Source organism: Schistocerca cancellata, chromosome 4 (genome assembly GCF_023864275.1).
Source record: "Schistocerca cancellata isolate TAMUIC-IGC-003103 chromosome 4, iqSchCanc2.1, whole genome shotgun sequence".
NCBI lineage: Eukaryota > Metazoa > Arthropoda > Insecta > Orthoptera > Acrididae > Schistocerca > Schistocerca cancellata.
This window is the reverse complement of record NC_064629.1, coordinates 788,985,743-788,998,657: the sequence shown is the minus strand read 5'-3', so window position 1 is coordinate 788,998,657 and position 12,915 is coordinate 788,985,743.

Below are 12,915 nucleotides of genomic sequence, written 5' to 3'. Positions count from 1 at the left end.
CAGGTAGGGCTTTCAACAAGGGAAGTGTCCAGTGTCTCGGAGTGAACCAAAGCGACTTTGTTCGGACAAGGAGGAGATACAGAGAGACCGAAACTGTGAATGACAGGCCTCGCTCAGGCCGCCCAAGGGCTGCTACTGCAGTGGATGACCGCTACCTACGGATTGTGGCTCGGAGGAACCCTGACAGTAACGCCACCATGTTGAATGATGCTTTTCTCGCAGCCAAATGATGTCGTCTTACGACTCAAACTGTGCGCAGCAGGCTGCTTGATGCGCAACTTCACTTCCGACGTCCATAACGAGGTCCATCTTTGCAACCACGAAAACATGTAGCGCGGTACAGATGAGCCCAACAACATGCCGAATGGACCGCTCAGGACTGGCATCACATTCACTTCACCGATGAGTGTCACATATGGCTTCAATCAGACAATCGTCGGAGACGTGTTTAGGGGCAATCCCGTCAGGTTGAACCCCTTAGACACACCGTCCAGCGAGGTGGATGTTCCCTGCTGTTTTGGGGTGGTATTATGTGGGCCCGACATACGCCAGTGGTGGTCACGGAAGGCGTCGTAACGGCTCTGCGATACGCGAATGACATCCTCCGACCGATAGTGGAGCCATATCGGCAGCATACTGAAGAGGCATTCGTCTTCATGGACGAAAATTCGCGCCCCCCATCGTGCTCATCTTGTGAATGACTTCCTTAGGATAACGACATCGCTCGACTAGAGTGGCCAGCATGTTCTCCAGACATGAACCCCATTGAAAGTGCCTGGGATAGATTGAAAAGGGCTGTTTATGGACGACGTGACCCACCAACCACTTTGAGGGATCTACGCCGAATCGCCGTTGAAGAGTGGGACTATCTCGACCAACAGTACCTTGATGAGCTTGTGGATAGTGTGCCACGACGAATAGAGGCATGCATCAATGCAAGAGGACGTGCTATTGGGTATTAGAGGTACTGGTGTATACAGCAATCTTGACCACCCCCTCTGAAGGTCTCGCTGTATGGTGGTACACCATACAATGTGGGGTTTTCATGAGCAATAAAACTGGCGGAAAAGATGTTTATGTTGATCTCTATTCCAATTTTCTGTGCAGGTTCCGGAACTCTGGGAACCGAGGAGATGCAAACCTTTTTTTGGTGTGTATATCTCATTACTTGTAGATTGCGATAAATCGCGTTATGTGCAGTCGTGGACAAAACGAGCGAGACCCCTGCCTTTTCGTTATACTGATCCTCACAGCTTTAAAGTCTGGTACTGTACTAATAAAGATGAATTTCAGCTTATCGAGATAACATAACTGTTTTAGTAAGACAAAGTACTCCAGATCGTTACGAATTAGCAAAATATTATGCACATTCGGCCGCGAAACGTTGTGTGTCAACGTTCAGACCAGTCATACTAGAATACCGTTGCTGACCTACCATTACAGTGACCAAACTTAGTAGTGTGTGAAGATTCATAACGAAATTCAGTTAAAAATCATTCAGTGCCACGCGTAAGTCAATTCAGTTATTGACAGAGGTGGATAAAGAAGGCAGTAACAAGTATGAAATTCTACAAGAGTTTCATATTGACTTCCACAGGGCGCCAGTACAGAACAAAGGTAGCAATAAAACGTATCTGGGGCGCGAGAATTTCTTAAAATTGCTTTACTGATAGTCTATCTGCCTCCATCGAGATTAGAACCGAAAACGAACCTGACCTCCCTTGCAGTAGCAAACACCTTTCAGTACACTAGCAGACAACCCAGGCAAACAGCTCTCTATTATTCCCCTGGACATGAATAAGCCGGCAATTTCGCAGTGAAAATGGCAAAATGATCTGCAGTTTCTGTTGAATAGAGCTTTCTGGACTCAAAAACATGAACTTTCTACCTTTATGTCACCGCTTACGTGACCATCATTCGGGATGTTTAACGAAATAACAAAATACTGATAGTAGGGAGTAAATTTAGTAGGATAATTCTGCACCACACTAAAAATAAATGGTTACATAGCTACCAAACGTATTCTAAAATGTTTCGAATTCTCCATTAGACCCGCCACAGCCAGAAAATTTTCATTAGCCGAAGTGTTTCTTAAGCTAGTTAGCAATGGGAATGACCGCACTTTTAAAACGCGGTGGCATTAATACTGGGATCTGAATTACCACGTGTATAGGCAAATGGATTTTATTTGCATTCCTGTATACGTGATTTGGATCGAAGAGTAGCTACGAGTAATATGCTGATGTATCGACAGCAACTAGAGCATTTCGAATAAAAAGTAGGGAGAATTATTTATGCGGCCCTCAACTTCAGTTACCGTCGTAGCTATTTTCGTTGTTAGGGTTTCGTCACCTAAATTTGTAAAAATGAAACCCTACTAGTCTCACTTTATTGACCGTCTGTCTCTCTGCCCAACTCCTTAAACAGGTGTCTACAAGACAATCGTGGGTGAGCACTACATATTATTCTTACAGCAGTTTTTGAGCAATGAAAACTTTCTTTGCTAAAGATAAGTTACCCCAGATCATTATTTCATATGATGTTACTGAATGACACATATGTCAACTTGCTGATTTGTCACTTCTCAAGATTTTCAACTATTCTAAGTGCAAATTTAGCTGAGGTAAGCTATTTTAGGAATTCCAAAATGAACTTCTTCTAGAATGGACCCCTAAGAATTTTGAAGTATCCACCCTATTTATTACGCGTTTTTCCTCCTCATTTGTTAATGTTATCATTGATGTAGTACTCCTAGAAGTGCTGAACTGAATGTGTTGTGTCAAATTGAGGGTGAGACAATTTGCAGAAAAACGGTCCATGATACTATTAAGAATATTGTTTACCATTTTTCTTTTTCTGTATGTATGCTTGGATTGATTACAAGACTAGCGTCATCTACAAAAAGAATTAATTCTGCTTGTTGTATATCAGACGGAAAATCGTTTACATATATGAGGAACAATATTAGATCTAAGATTGAGCCTTGGTGACCGCAATTTGAGATTTTCAATTACATCCCTGAACTTTATTGCCTGAATTACTACGTACAACTTTCTGCATCCTTTTTGGTCAGATATTACAATATCCATCGGTTAGCTGTACAATCATTTCCACAAAACTTCAATTAATCTAGGAGAATATTATGATTCACACAGTCAAATGCCTTAAATAGGTAGCATAAAATACCAGCCTGGGCTAATTTATTATTTAATGCTTGTAAAATTTGAAGAGTGAGCATGTAAATTGCATTCTCAGTACGAGTAGAACAACTACTCTGGAAACCAGAATGTGATTTTCTGAGGATATTTTTGTTGCTAAGTTGAGATACAACTATAGAACACATCACTTTCTCAAAGATTCTGGAAAATTATGTCAGCAGTGAAATGGGTCGGTAGTTATTGACATCTCTCTTACCACCTTTTCTAAAGAGACGTTCAACAATGGCATATTTCAGTGTCTCTGGAAAAATGTCTTTAGTTAGTGATGCATTACGTATTTAAGATAAGACTGAGCTGATTATATAGGAGCAAATTCTTAGTACTCTATTGGAAATTCCATCAGAACCAGATGAGCTTTATTTTTGAGAGAATGTATAATTTCCTTAATTTCAGACATAAATGTTTGTTTAAACATTAATATGATTGAATTTTAGAACAGTTACTTTTTCAACACAATTCAGCGATTTTTCTCTTGCTTTGTATGTCCCTACACTTTCTGATATATTTAAGAAATGATTATTAAATGTATTTGCTACTTGTGACTCATCATTTACAGCCTTTCCATTCACTTCAACAGTGATGTAATCCTGTTCCCTCACCCAACCCCTCCACCACCCCTCTCCCATTCTCTCTCTTTCTCTTTCTCTCTCCCTCTCTCTCTCTCTCTCACACACTGTGTGTGTGTGTGTGTGTGTGTGTGTGTGTGTGTGTTTTTGTGTGTGTTTAAGTTTTTTTCATGTGTGGTTGGTTTGTGTTTGACCGCATGCTAGTTTGCTTCCGTGGGTAATACACTGCGGAGACATATGAGTTGAAGTGCAAAAGAAATATCTTCCTGATTACCGACGCCCGAGCCAAATTAAATAAACAAATGAAGCGCGACGACTATGTACTTCTTTTGCCGAAGAAAAATATAAAATTCAATCTAAAAACACAAAGAAAATAATATCATTTATAGAAAATTAATCACAAACCTGAGGTACTAGAGCGTAATTCCTTTAGGTAAAAGTGTTGCAGGGCTTGCAAATTGTGAAAATGCACTAAAGAGGAAAAACATGTAAGACTCACTGCCTCAAAGGATCTTACCATTTGGCATGTTCCCAGTAGGTAGATGTTATGAAATACTTGTAAAATAGTGGAATAGTACCAAAATAGTTTTGTAAATTATAGGAATGAGTAAAACTTTGGAACTGTAAAACAAATTGCCACACCAACATGTTTAACTATAAGTCAACTTCAATGTGAGAGATATGTAGATAATTGGCATCAAAGTTCGATACCACACTTGTTAGGGGTTGCAGTTATCGACCGCGGTCCGTATTAGTATCGCTGGACCCGTAAGTCGAGAATAGCGCCGCTAGCGCTGCTCCGCGGCTTGCAACAAGTCTCTAGCGTGCGCTCGCCAACTCTTGCTCGGGACGTAGTATAGCCTTCTGCTGATAGGAAGCAACCTCTAACAAGGCGCTTAGTTAAAGTACGGCCTATGTGATGTCTCTATAGCTCTCTGATTGTAATTATATTCCTCCCGGCTATAAAGACTCCTGTACCACCAGTTAAGTACAATACATTATTATTTACCAACGACTTCTAATTATTTTAGTCGTTGTAGACCCAGACCATGCAGCCAGGTCCCTGTCAACTTCACTGACAAACCTGCTGTGTATGCAAAGAAGAGATTTGTATGTTTCTATTGTTTCTATTTAGCACTGGCCACCAGTCATTCACAATACCGACGATTTGTTCGTCATCATAACAGAGAGAATGACGTATTATTCCGATATTTCAAATTTTACCACTACCTTAACTTAGTGGAATTAAGTTGTAAGTATTCACATCGTTTTAACTAGACGTTTTTCCCACTGAAATGTCTGTTACCAAATATTACTACAAATGGCCGGTAACTTACTGCTTTCTTGACATTTTACATGGTATAAGTATTTTATTTCCACAATTTTGGGTAGTTTCGCACCAGAAGTATTACATGGAGAAGGATGGCGGCCAGTGTGTCGCGTGTGATGGTGCAACTCGCAACTTTAGCTGAACTATGAAGGTGTTATTAAGTAGTCAGGCTCTTATATATATACGGTGAGTTATCTAACATTACCACAGTAAACACCTCCCAAACCACAACAAACACGGAATAAACAATTCCAGAGACCGAAAGTGAGGAGAGGGGCTGGTGTAATTGGTTAATACAAACCATTCAGAAATGCGTGGAAGTATGATTTTCAACACAAACTTATCTTTCATTCGTAGCGGTCGCGCGGTTCCAGACTGTAGCGCCTAGAACCGCTCGGCCACCTCGGCCGGCTGACGCTTGAGTAACTCCTCAGCAATTCAGTCGTGTGTATCGGAGAGAACCGAATTAATTAGGGATACAAAAAGAACAGTGATGTAACGTAGGTACAGAAGAGACTTGAACAGCACGTTACGTCCAAATGCTAACACTTTTATTAGTCTTTTTCTCTGAAGAATACTGTACGGCACTGATTTGTTAGAAGAAAATGCACATTAACATCAGAATTTAGTTAAACTTACAATTTTTTTTGTTTTCAATTGCAGAATGTAAAAGAGTGTGTCCTGATATTTCAAGCCAATAAATGTTGTAAGTGGTGCCCATCATTTGCTGCACATGTATGCACTCTGTTGCGTAATGAATGTCTTACACGACGCAGTACATCCGGTGTAATGTTGCCACAGGCTGCCTGAGTACAATGTTTCATATCCTCTGGGATTGTAGACACATAACGGTATATGTTCTCCTTTAACGTACCCCACACAAAGAAGTCTAAAGGAGTAAGATCAGGAGAACTGGATGGTGAAATTATGCATTCACCACTTCCTATGAAATGCCCGTGGAAAATTCTGTCAAGGGTCACCCTAGTGTTCATTGCAGAATGTGCCGGAGCACCATGATGTTGATACCAAATACGTCCACGCGTTTCCAGCGGGACATTTTCTAGCAATGTTGTCAGATCATTTTGTAAAAGCTCTATGTGTTTTGCAGCTGTTTGGGCGCCTTCAATGAAGTGAGGACCAATGAGATGGAAGCCAATTACTCTGAACCACACATTTACATTCCGTAGTCGCTGTCGCTCTACCTGTCTAAGCCAGCGAGGACTGTCCACGTCCAAGTAATGCATGTTTCGTAAATTCACTGCACAGTGGTTTGTGAAACCTGTTTCATTGGTAAACAGGTAGAACAGTAGCGCATTCTCTGTTAATGCCCATTGACAGAAATTCACTCGATTATTAAAATCATCTCCATGTAATTGCTGAAGCAGCGACACATGATAGGGTGAGATTTGTGACGATGAAGTATGTACATGCGCATTACACCCCTTTGACTCATAACAGTGCCTCTCACGGCAACAGCAGCTAACACACCAACAGCACCTGGTTCTCCTGTGATGGGTTTGTTACGGACCCGTTTGCGTGTTACGACCATACCTGTTGCATACAGTTGTTTTTATATGTTTTCAAATGTGCAGCGCGTTGGATGATCTCTGTCAGGGCAGACAACCTGCAGGCTGCAGCTGCATTTTGTCTACACTCGCCATAGATGAGTATCATCTCTGCTTTTCAGAGTTAGAATAAACCATTTTCACAGATCTGAAAACACTGTACACTCTGTTTTACTTGCGACCTTCTCACGTTCCTACTGTGAGACTTCAGTTCTTACTTGTGTACAGTACACTTTCACAGACGTCCGGTAACACAGTGTACTACAGTTAATCTGAGCACAAGGACTAATTCAGCAAGCGCTACATGCAGACACGGAGACAGGCAAACTCGTAAACGTCGTAGTCTTCGTAAACATACCCCTACAGATCTTGTTTGTTAAAACACGCGACTGAACGTCTGAGGTTGCAAGCGTCAACATTACGTTACAAATTACTCTAGATGTACTTAATAATTTACAATGTAACAAACGGCATTGATTAAGTATTCGTTTCTGTTTTCGGTTGTGCTAAAAATAATAACAGGTATCCATTTAAAAAAAAATTAAGAATGTGTTGAAAATCAGACTTCCGTGTATTTCTCAGTGGTTTGTATTAACCAATTACAGCAGCCCCTCTCCTCACTTGCGGTCTGCGGGATTAGTTGTTCAGTGTTTGTTGTGGTTTGGGAGGTGTTTCCAGTGGCAGTGTTATGTGACTCACCCTGTATTCAAGATTCGTGTGACGAGTGCCTAATTGATTGTACTCTTGGCTCAGTGGATTAAACATTTTCCGTGTCTTTTAGTAATAAATCAGATGATCCTATGGGGAGTTGCCTATCACTGTAGGTCATCAGAGGTAGATTCTATAGCATCTTAGGGGTGTGCTAAATTGTTCAGCAGACACCTTACAAATGGTGGTAAACGTTAGTAGTTTTAATCTGGTGGGTATTTGATATCTTTGGCGTCGTTTTGTTAGAGTTGTAGTTCTACCTATTCTAGTGCTTTAATGAGATGGATATGACGATCTTGTCCCGTTAGGCAGAAGTTACTTGAGCGGAATACTCGGCTGTATTTTTCGAAAATAATCGATTGTGTCTCAAAGAAGTAAGTAAAGTTGCTCACGTGGAGCTGTATGCATAGTTGGGATGAGTGGAGGGCTTGAGATGTACCAATTCCGCATAGGCATTTTTTACTCCCTTCACCGCGATATCTGTCCTAATTGTATGAAACATAACGTACAAGAAATAATGCATAATTATCTGGTGATGGGAACTGTCACATCCATATGTAGTGCACTATGGCCATGATGATGATGATGATGAGCGTTTGGCGTCATTGGCCGGGAGGCCCCTCGCGGGGCAGGTCCGGCCGCCTTGGCGCAGGTCTTATTACATTCGGCGCCACATTGGGCGACCTGCACGCCGGATGGGGATGAAATGATGATGAACACAACACAACACCCAGTCCCTGAGCGGAGAAAATCTCCGACCCAGCCGGGAATCGAACCCGGGCCCGGAGGACGGCAATCCGTCACGCTGACCACTCAGCTACTGGGGCGGACACTATGGCCATAATAATAGCAGACTGAAAGTGTTAAGCCTTAAATGTTCCACCAGTGCTAATGTGACAGGCATACCTGAAAATAATACCAACATTTTTTGCAGGGAATTAATTATGCCCGGCCGTTGTGGCCGAGAGGTTCTAGACTCTTCAGTCCGGAACCGCGCTGCTGCTACGGTCGCAGGTTCGAATCCTGCCTCGGGAATTAATGTGTGTGATGTCCTTAAGTTAGTTAAGTTTAAGTAGTTCTAAGTCTAGGGGACTGACGACCTCAGATGTTAAGTCCCATAGTTCTCAGAGTCATTTGAACCATTTGAATTAATTATGTCGATGATACCACGCAGCTGGAAATAGTGCAGCATCCTGAAATACTGTGTTCACTGGCCCTGGGTTATAAAATGCGTAGACCGAGGGATTGTGGTTTTAGTGACTCATTTCTCACTCTCATCGGCGGTCAAATGGCGTTCAAGAGGATTGTCTGAGCCTCCTGTCTTTCTTCTTTGCAAACAGTATCTGTGCTGAGTTCAATGGCAAACATTTGTTGTAGGGTACAACCGTGCCCTACCGACGAGCAGATACTCCCGTTGAACGCCTGTAGCCATTTGCATTGGGGTCGCATTGTGGTCATGTGGGAAGCTTGAATGACGCATCGAGGGCATTCTGCACATATTGGTCACAATGTATCGGCAATGTATCGTTACTGTGAGCAGTGGTCTGTGGAACATTGTCAGATTTGTATGCCAGCTTCTGGACGTATGCGTTTTAGAGTCACGCGTCAGGATCGACGCATTGTTCGAGCAGCGGTGGCCGACCGAACGTAATGCAGGGAAGAAAATTTTGCAAAGTCTGCTACTGTTGTCTCACCAAGGAGCACTAAGAACAGTATACCTGCAGTAGGACAAAAATCACGTGTGCCTGAGGCCAGGAGCCAGCGACACAACGCCACAAAGCACGGATCGTCTAATATCTTGAAAGAGCCAGCTGGACAGTGGACTGCCGCTCTGTTGTATTCGGTGATGAGAGTGGATTTTGTCTGTATACGAGCGATGGCGTGGATGTGGTGAGCAGGCCTGTTCCGGAGTGCACGCGCCCACGACACACAGCTTTCGCTCCAGATGTCATGGTGTGGGGAGATATCAGTTATAACTCGCGGTCACATCTGGTGTTTCTGCAGGATAAAGTAACAAGTGTCCGCTACGTTGCACTCGTTGTTGTTCCTGTGGTACTGAAAATTCGTCGACAGGAAGGTGATGTGCTTTCTCAGTAATAAAGTTCACGTCCAATACCCCTGCTGCTCCGTAGAGTGCTCTTCGTGATGTACAACAACTGAGCTGACCAGCAAGAACGCCACATCCGTGGGCAGTTGAACATATACGGGACGTGGTGAACTGCGAACTTACTCGACCTCTACAGCCTACAGCCACCGTTGCTGAATTGCAACTATTGCAGTAACTCTTTCGACACCTTTATGATCGACTGCATGTTAGCAGAGAATCCTGCTTTGCCGTTAGAAGGGAGTACACTGTGTATTGATGCTACTGTTTGGATAACCTTTACTGTGACATGTGTGTTTCATTTGGTTCGAATTTGCAATCACACACTTCCGCAATGATGAATCTGTGACATCACTTGTAAAGGAAATTACCTTGTCTCTTGGCTGTTGCATTTTTTACCGGCAGTATATAATACCAGTTGCTAATGGGTTTTCTTGTTGTATATGATTCATTCATTGCGTACAGAAAGATTCTTATGAATTAAATATGCTCAATTCCAAATCCTAGTTACAGATTCTGGACACTGCGCTCCGGTTATTTATAATACCGAGTATTGGTAGAGCCCCTTTAAAAATTCAAGAAGTTATTACACGGGCAAATGAAAAGTCAGATATGTGAAATTGGCTACAAAACGAGACACGTGTATTTAATTTCTTTAGCTTCATTAATATACTACTACGTTGTCCAAAACACATCAAGGTGACAGACGGTTTCTAGCCATGTTGGCTTTCAAAGACCCTTCTTATTTGTGTCAATGGCCTTAGTTATCATGTGCTGGAGATCGTTGATGACTTGTTCGTTTGCTTGATACATGTCATCTTTAACGTAACTCCGTAGAAAGAAGTCGAGAAGGGTGATAGTTGGTGAACGAGGTGGTCATGGAAGTGAGCCACCCCTTTCAGTCCATAGTTCTGGAAACGTTCCATTTAGGAACACATGAACATACAGCCCCTAATGCGGTAGCGCACTATCCTGCTGAAAAATTATGATCGGTTGAAGGTCATGTACTTTTGGTGCCACGTATTTCTTCAGTGGTACAGCTAAAAATTTATCGTTATTTATGTCTCGCAGAATAAAAACAGATCAATGACGCGATTGCAAATTCACTTTTGTAAGCCGGCCGGTGTGGCCGAGCGGTTCTAGGCGCTTCAGTCTGGAACCGCGCGACCGCTACGGTCGCAGGTTCGAATCCTGCCTCGGGCACGGATGTGTGTGATGTCCTTAGGTTAGTTAGGTTTAAGTAGGTCTAAGTTCTAGGGGACTGATGACCGCAGAAGTTAAGCCCCATAGTGCTCAGAGCCATTTGAACCATTTTTTTCACCTTTGTAATATCTAGCTGAAGCTCACTAGTGAAATGTGGGGTATTCTGTTCCTCAGATTCTAACAGCGTATGTGTTTCGTCTCCCTGGATGCACAGGAACATGCCCCTGTTTCTCGTCGTCCCGGTTGACAACTGTGACAACCGCAAGATCTTAAATGTCGACAGGATTGGCGACATCTTAGTCTCGATCAAGACGCTTCGAGCCAAGTGCAAGAGATTGCAATGTTTCTCTTGCCAAGGACTCGACCATGTTTCCTAAAATTGTACCATGCCCGTCCGCTTCGTCAAGTGCAGCATCATAGCAAGGAATGCTCTAGGAAGAAAGGAGACCCACCACAGTGCTGCAACTGTAATGAAACCCATGTGGGCTGTACTGCATTCAAGATGCACAACCATGGTGGCAGAGTTGCATGCAGTGTGCAGCCTAAAGTTAGCTACACATCTGTTGCCAAAGCACAGGTGACTGACCAGCAGTCCACCTCCGAACGTCGCAGACGCAGCAGAGGATGCCCTCCTGCGGCTCCAGCCCCACAACATGCTGACTGGGTTAACCAGCACACCGCCACAGCCCTGCTGGCACAGCCTACCTCCCTCTGCAACAACCATGCAGACCGCGCCAGCTGCTCAGGATTCCACTCCAGTGGCCGCATCGACCAATGGGGTTCCTGAAAAGGAGTATCCCAGTCTACTGCAAACCCTTAATACATTCATGTTCCAACTCCCAGCGCTGATCTCCACTGTCTCGAGAGCCCTCCAAGTCTCCGTTGCCTCCATGCAGTAGATAGATAACGACCATATCTACAGCCTGAAGATAATCGTTTTCAATGCAAATAGCCTGCTACCACAACAAGGTGAATTCAAGCAATTTCTCTATGACGAGGCAATAGATATTTGCCTCATCTGTGAGACCCACCTCAAACCAGGGCGGCGATTTTCACCAGTTACTGGCCAGATAGACTGACTGCCGGCGGTGGCACCGCTGCTACAGCAGCTAGCCACGATCGAAGCCACTGCTGTGTTCGTTCACACCACTGCTGGCAAGATCACCTAAGCTGCAGCCTACCAGCCGCTGCAGAGGCTCTTCAGGGTGCTGACATCGATGCCCTGCTGGCGGTGGAGGGGCGTTTTACATTGGCAGGGATTTCAATGCGAAGTCCACGCAGTGGAACTCTCATCTCACCAATGTCAACACCTGCATTTTGCACAGTGGAATGGCGCCATAATTGTGGGGGTGGGGCCTATCGACCCAAGGGTCTTCCCAGGTGAAGGGCAGCCTGAGGTCCTCGATGTCACCATCCTCAAGGGAGTCGACCAGTTTCCATCTGTCATGATGGGAACAGCCTTGTCGTCCAAACACGTCCCTGTGGTCTTTGACATGGATATAATTGCTGTAGCGGTCCAAGGTGGCTCTCCCTCCTACAGGAATGCTGATGTCTAGCAGTACCAGGTCAAGGTGCTTATCCACCTCCAATGTGCACCCGACCCAATGATGGAAGGGGCCAAGTTGGTCCTCGCCTTCCTCAGTGATGCACTGCTCCGAGCTGTTGATGCAGCCACACCTGGCTTGCCACAGTGACCACAGGACTTCTCTCATCGCCTGCAGCCTCCATCTTGGAATATATTACTGCAAAAAATTGGCTTTTCCATGAGTGGCAACTCACGCATCAGCCGGCCACGAAATGCCGATTGAACCAACTGTGACTCAAGGTCATGGCAGGTGTGGAGGCCCAATGGAACAGGACATGGGCTGCTGTGGTCGCCACCCTCAACCATGATGACAGCAGTGCGTGGCACCCCACCTCTACCTGCCGACCACGAACACACCAGCGACCCCAACGCCAAAGCCAGTGTATTGGCTGACACATCCCAAGCCAACTTCACACCAGTAGAGGATGTTGTTGATGAGGTCCACATATGTCTCATTGAGGAACGACTCCACACCTTCCTGGCTGCCAGGATGGAGGATGTCATCATTGCCCCAACCTCTGCTGAGGGGGTTGCATCACAACTTCAGATACTGAATGCCTGAAAGTCCTGTGGCAGTGATAACATCACTGGCACGCTCCTGCTGCGCATACCACCAGTGGTACATCAACCTCTGGT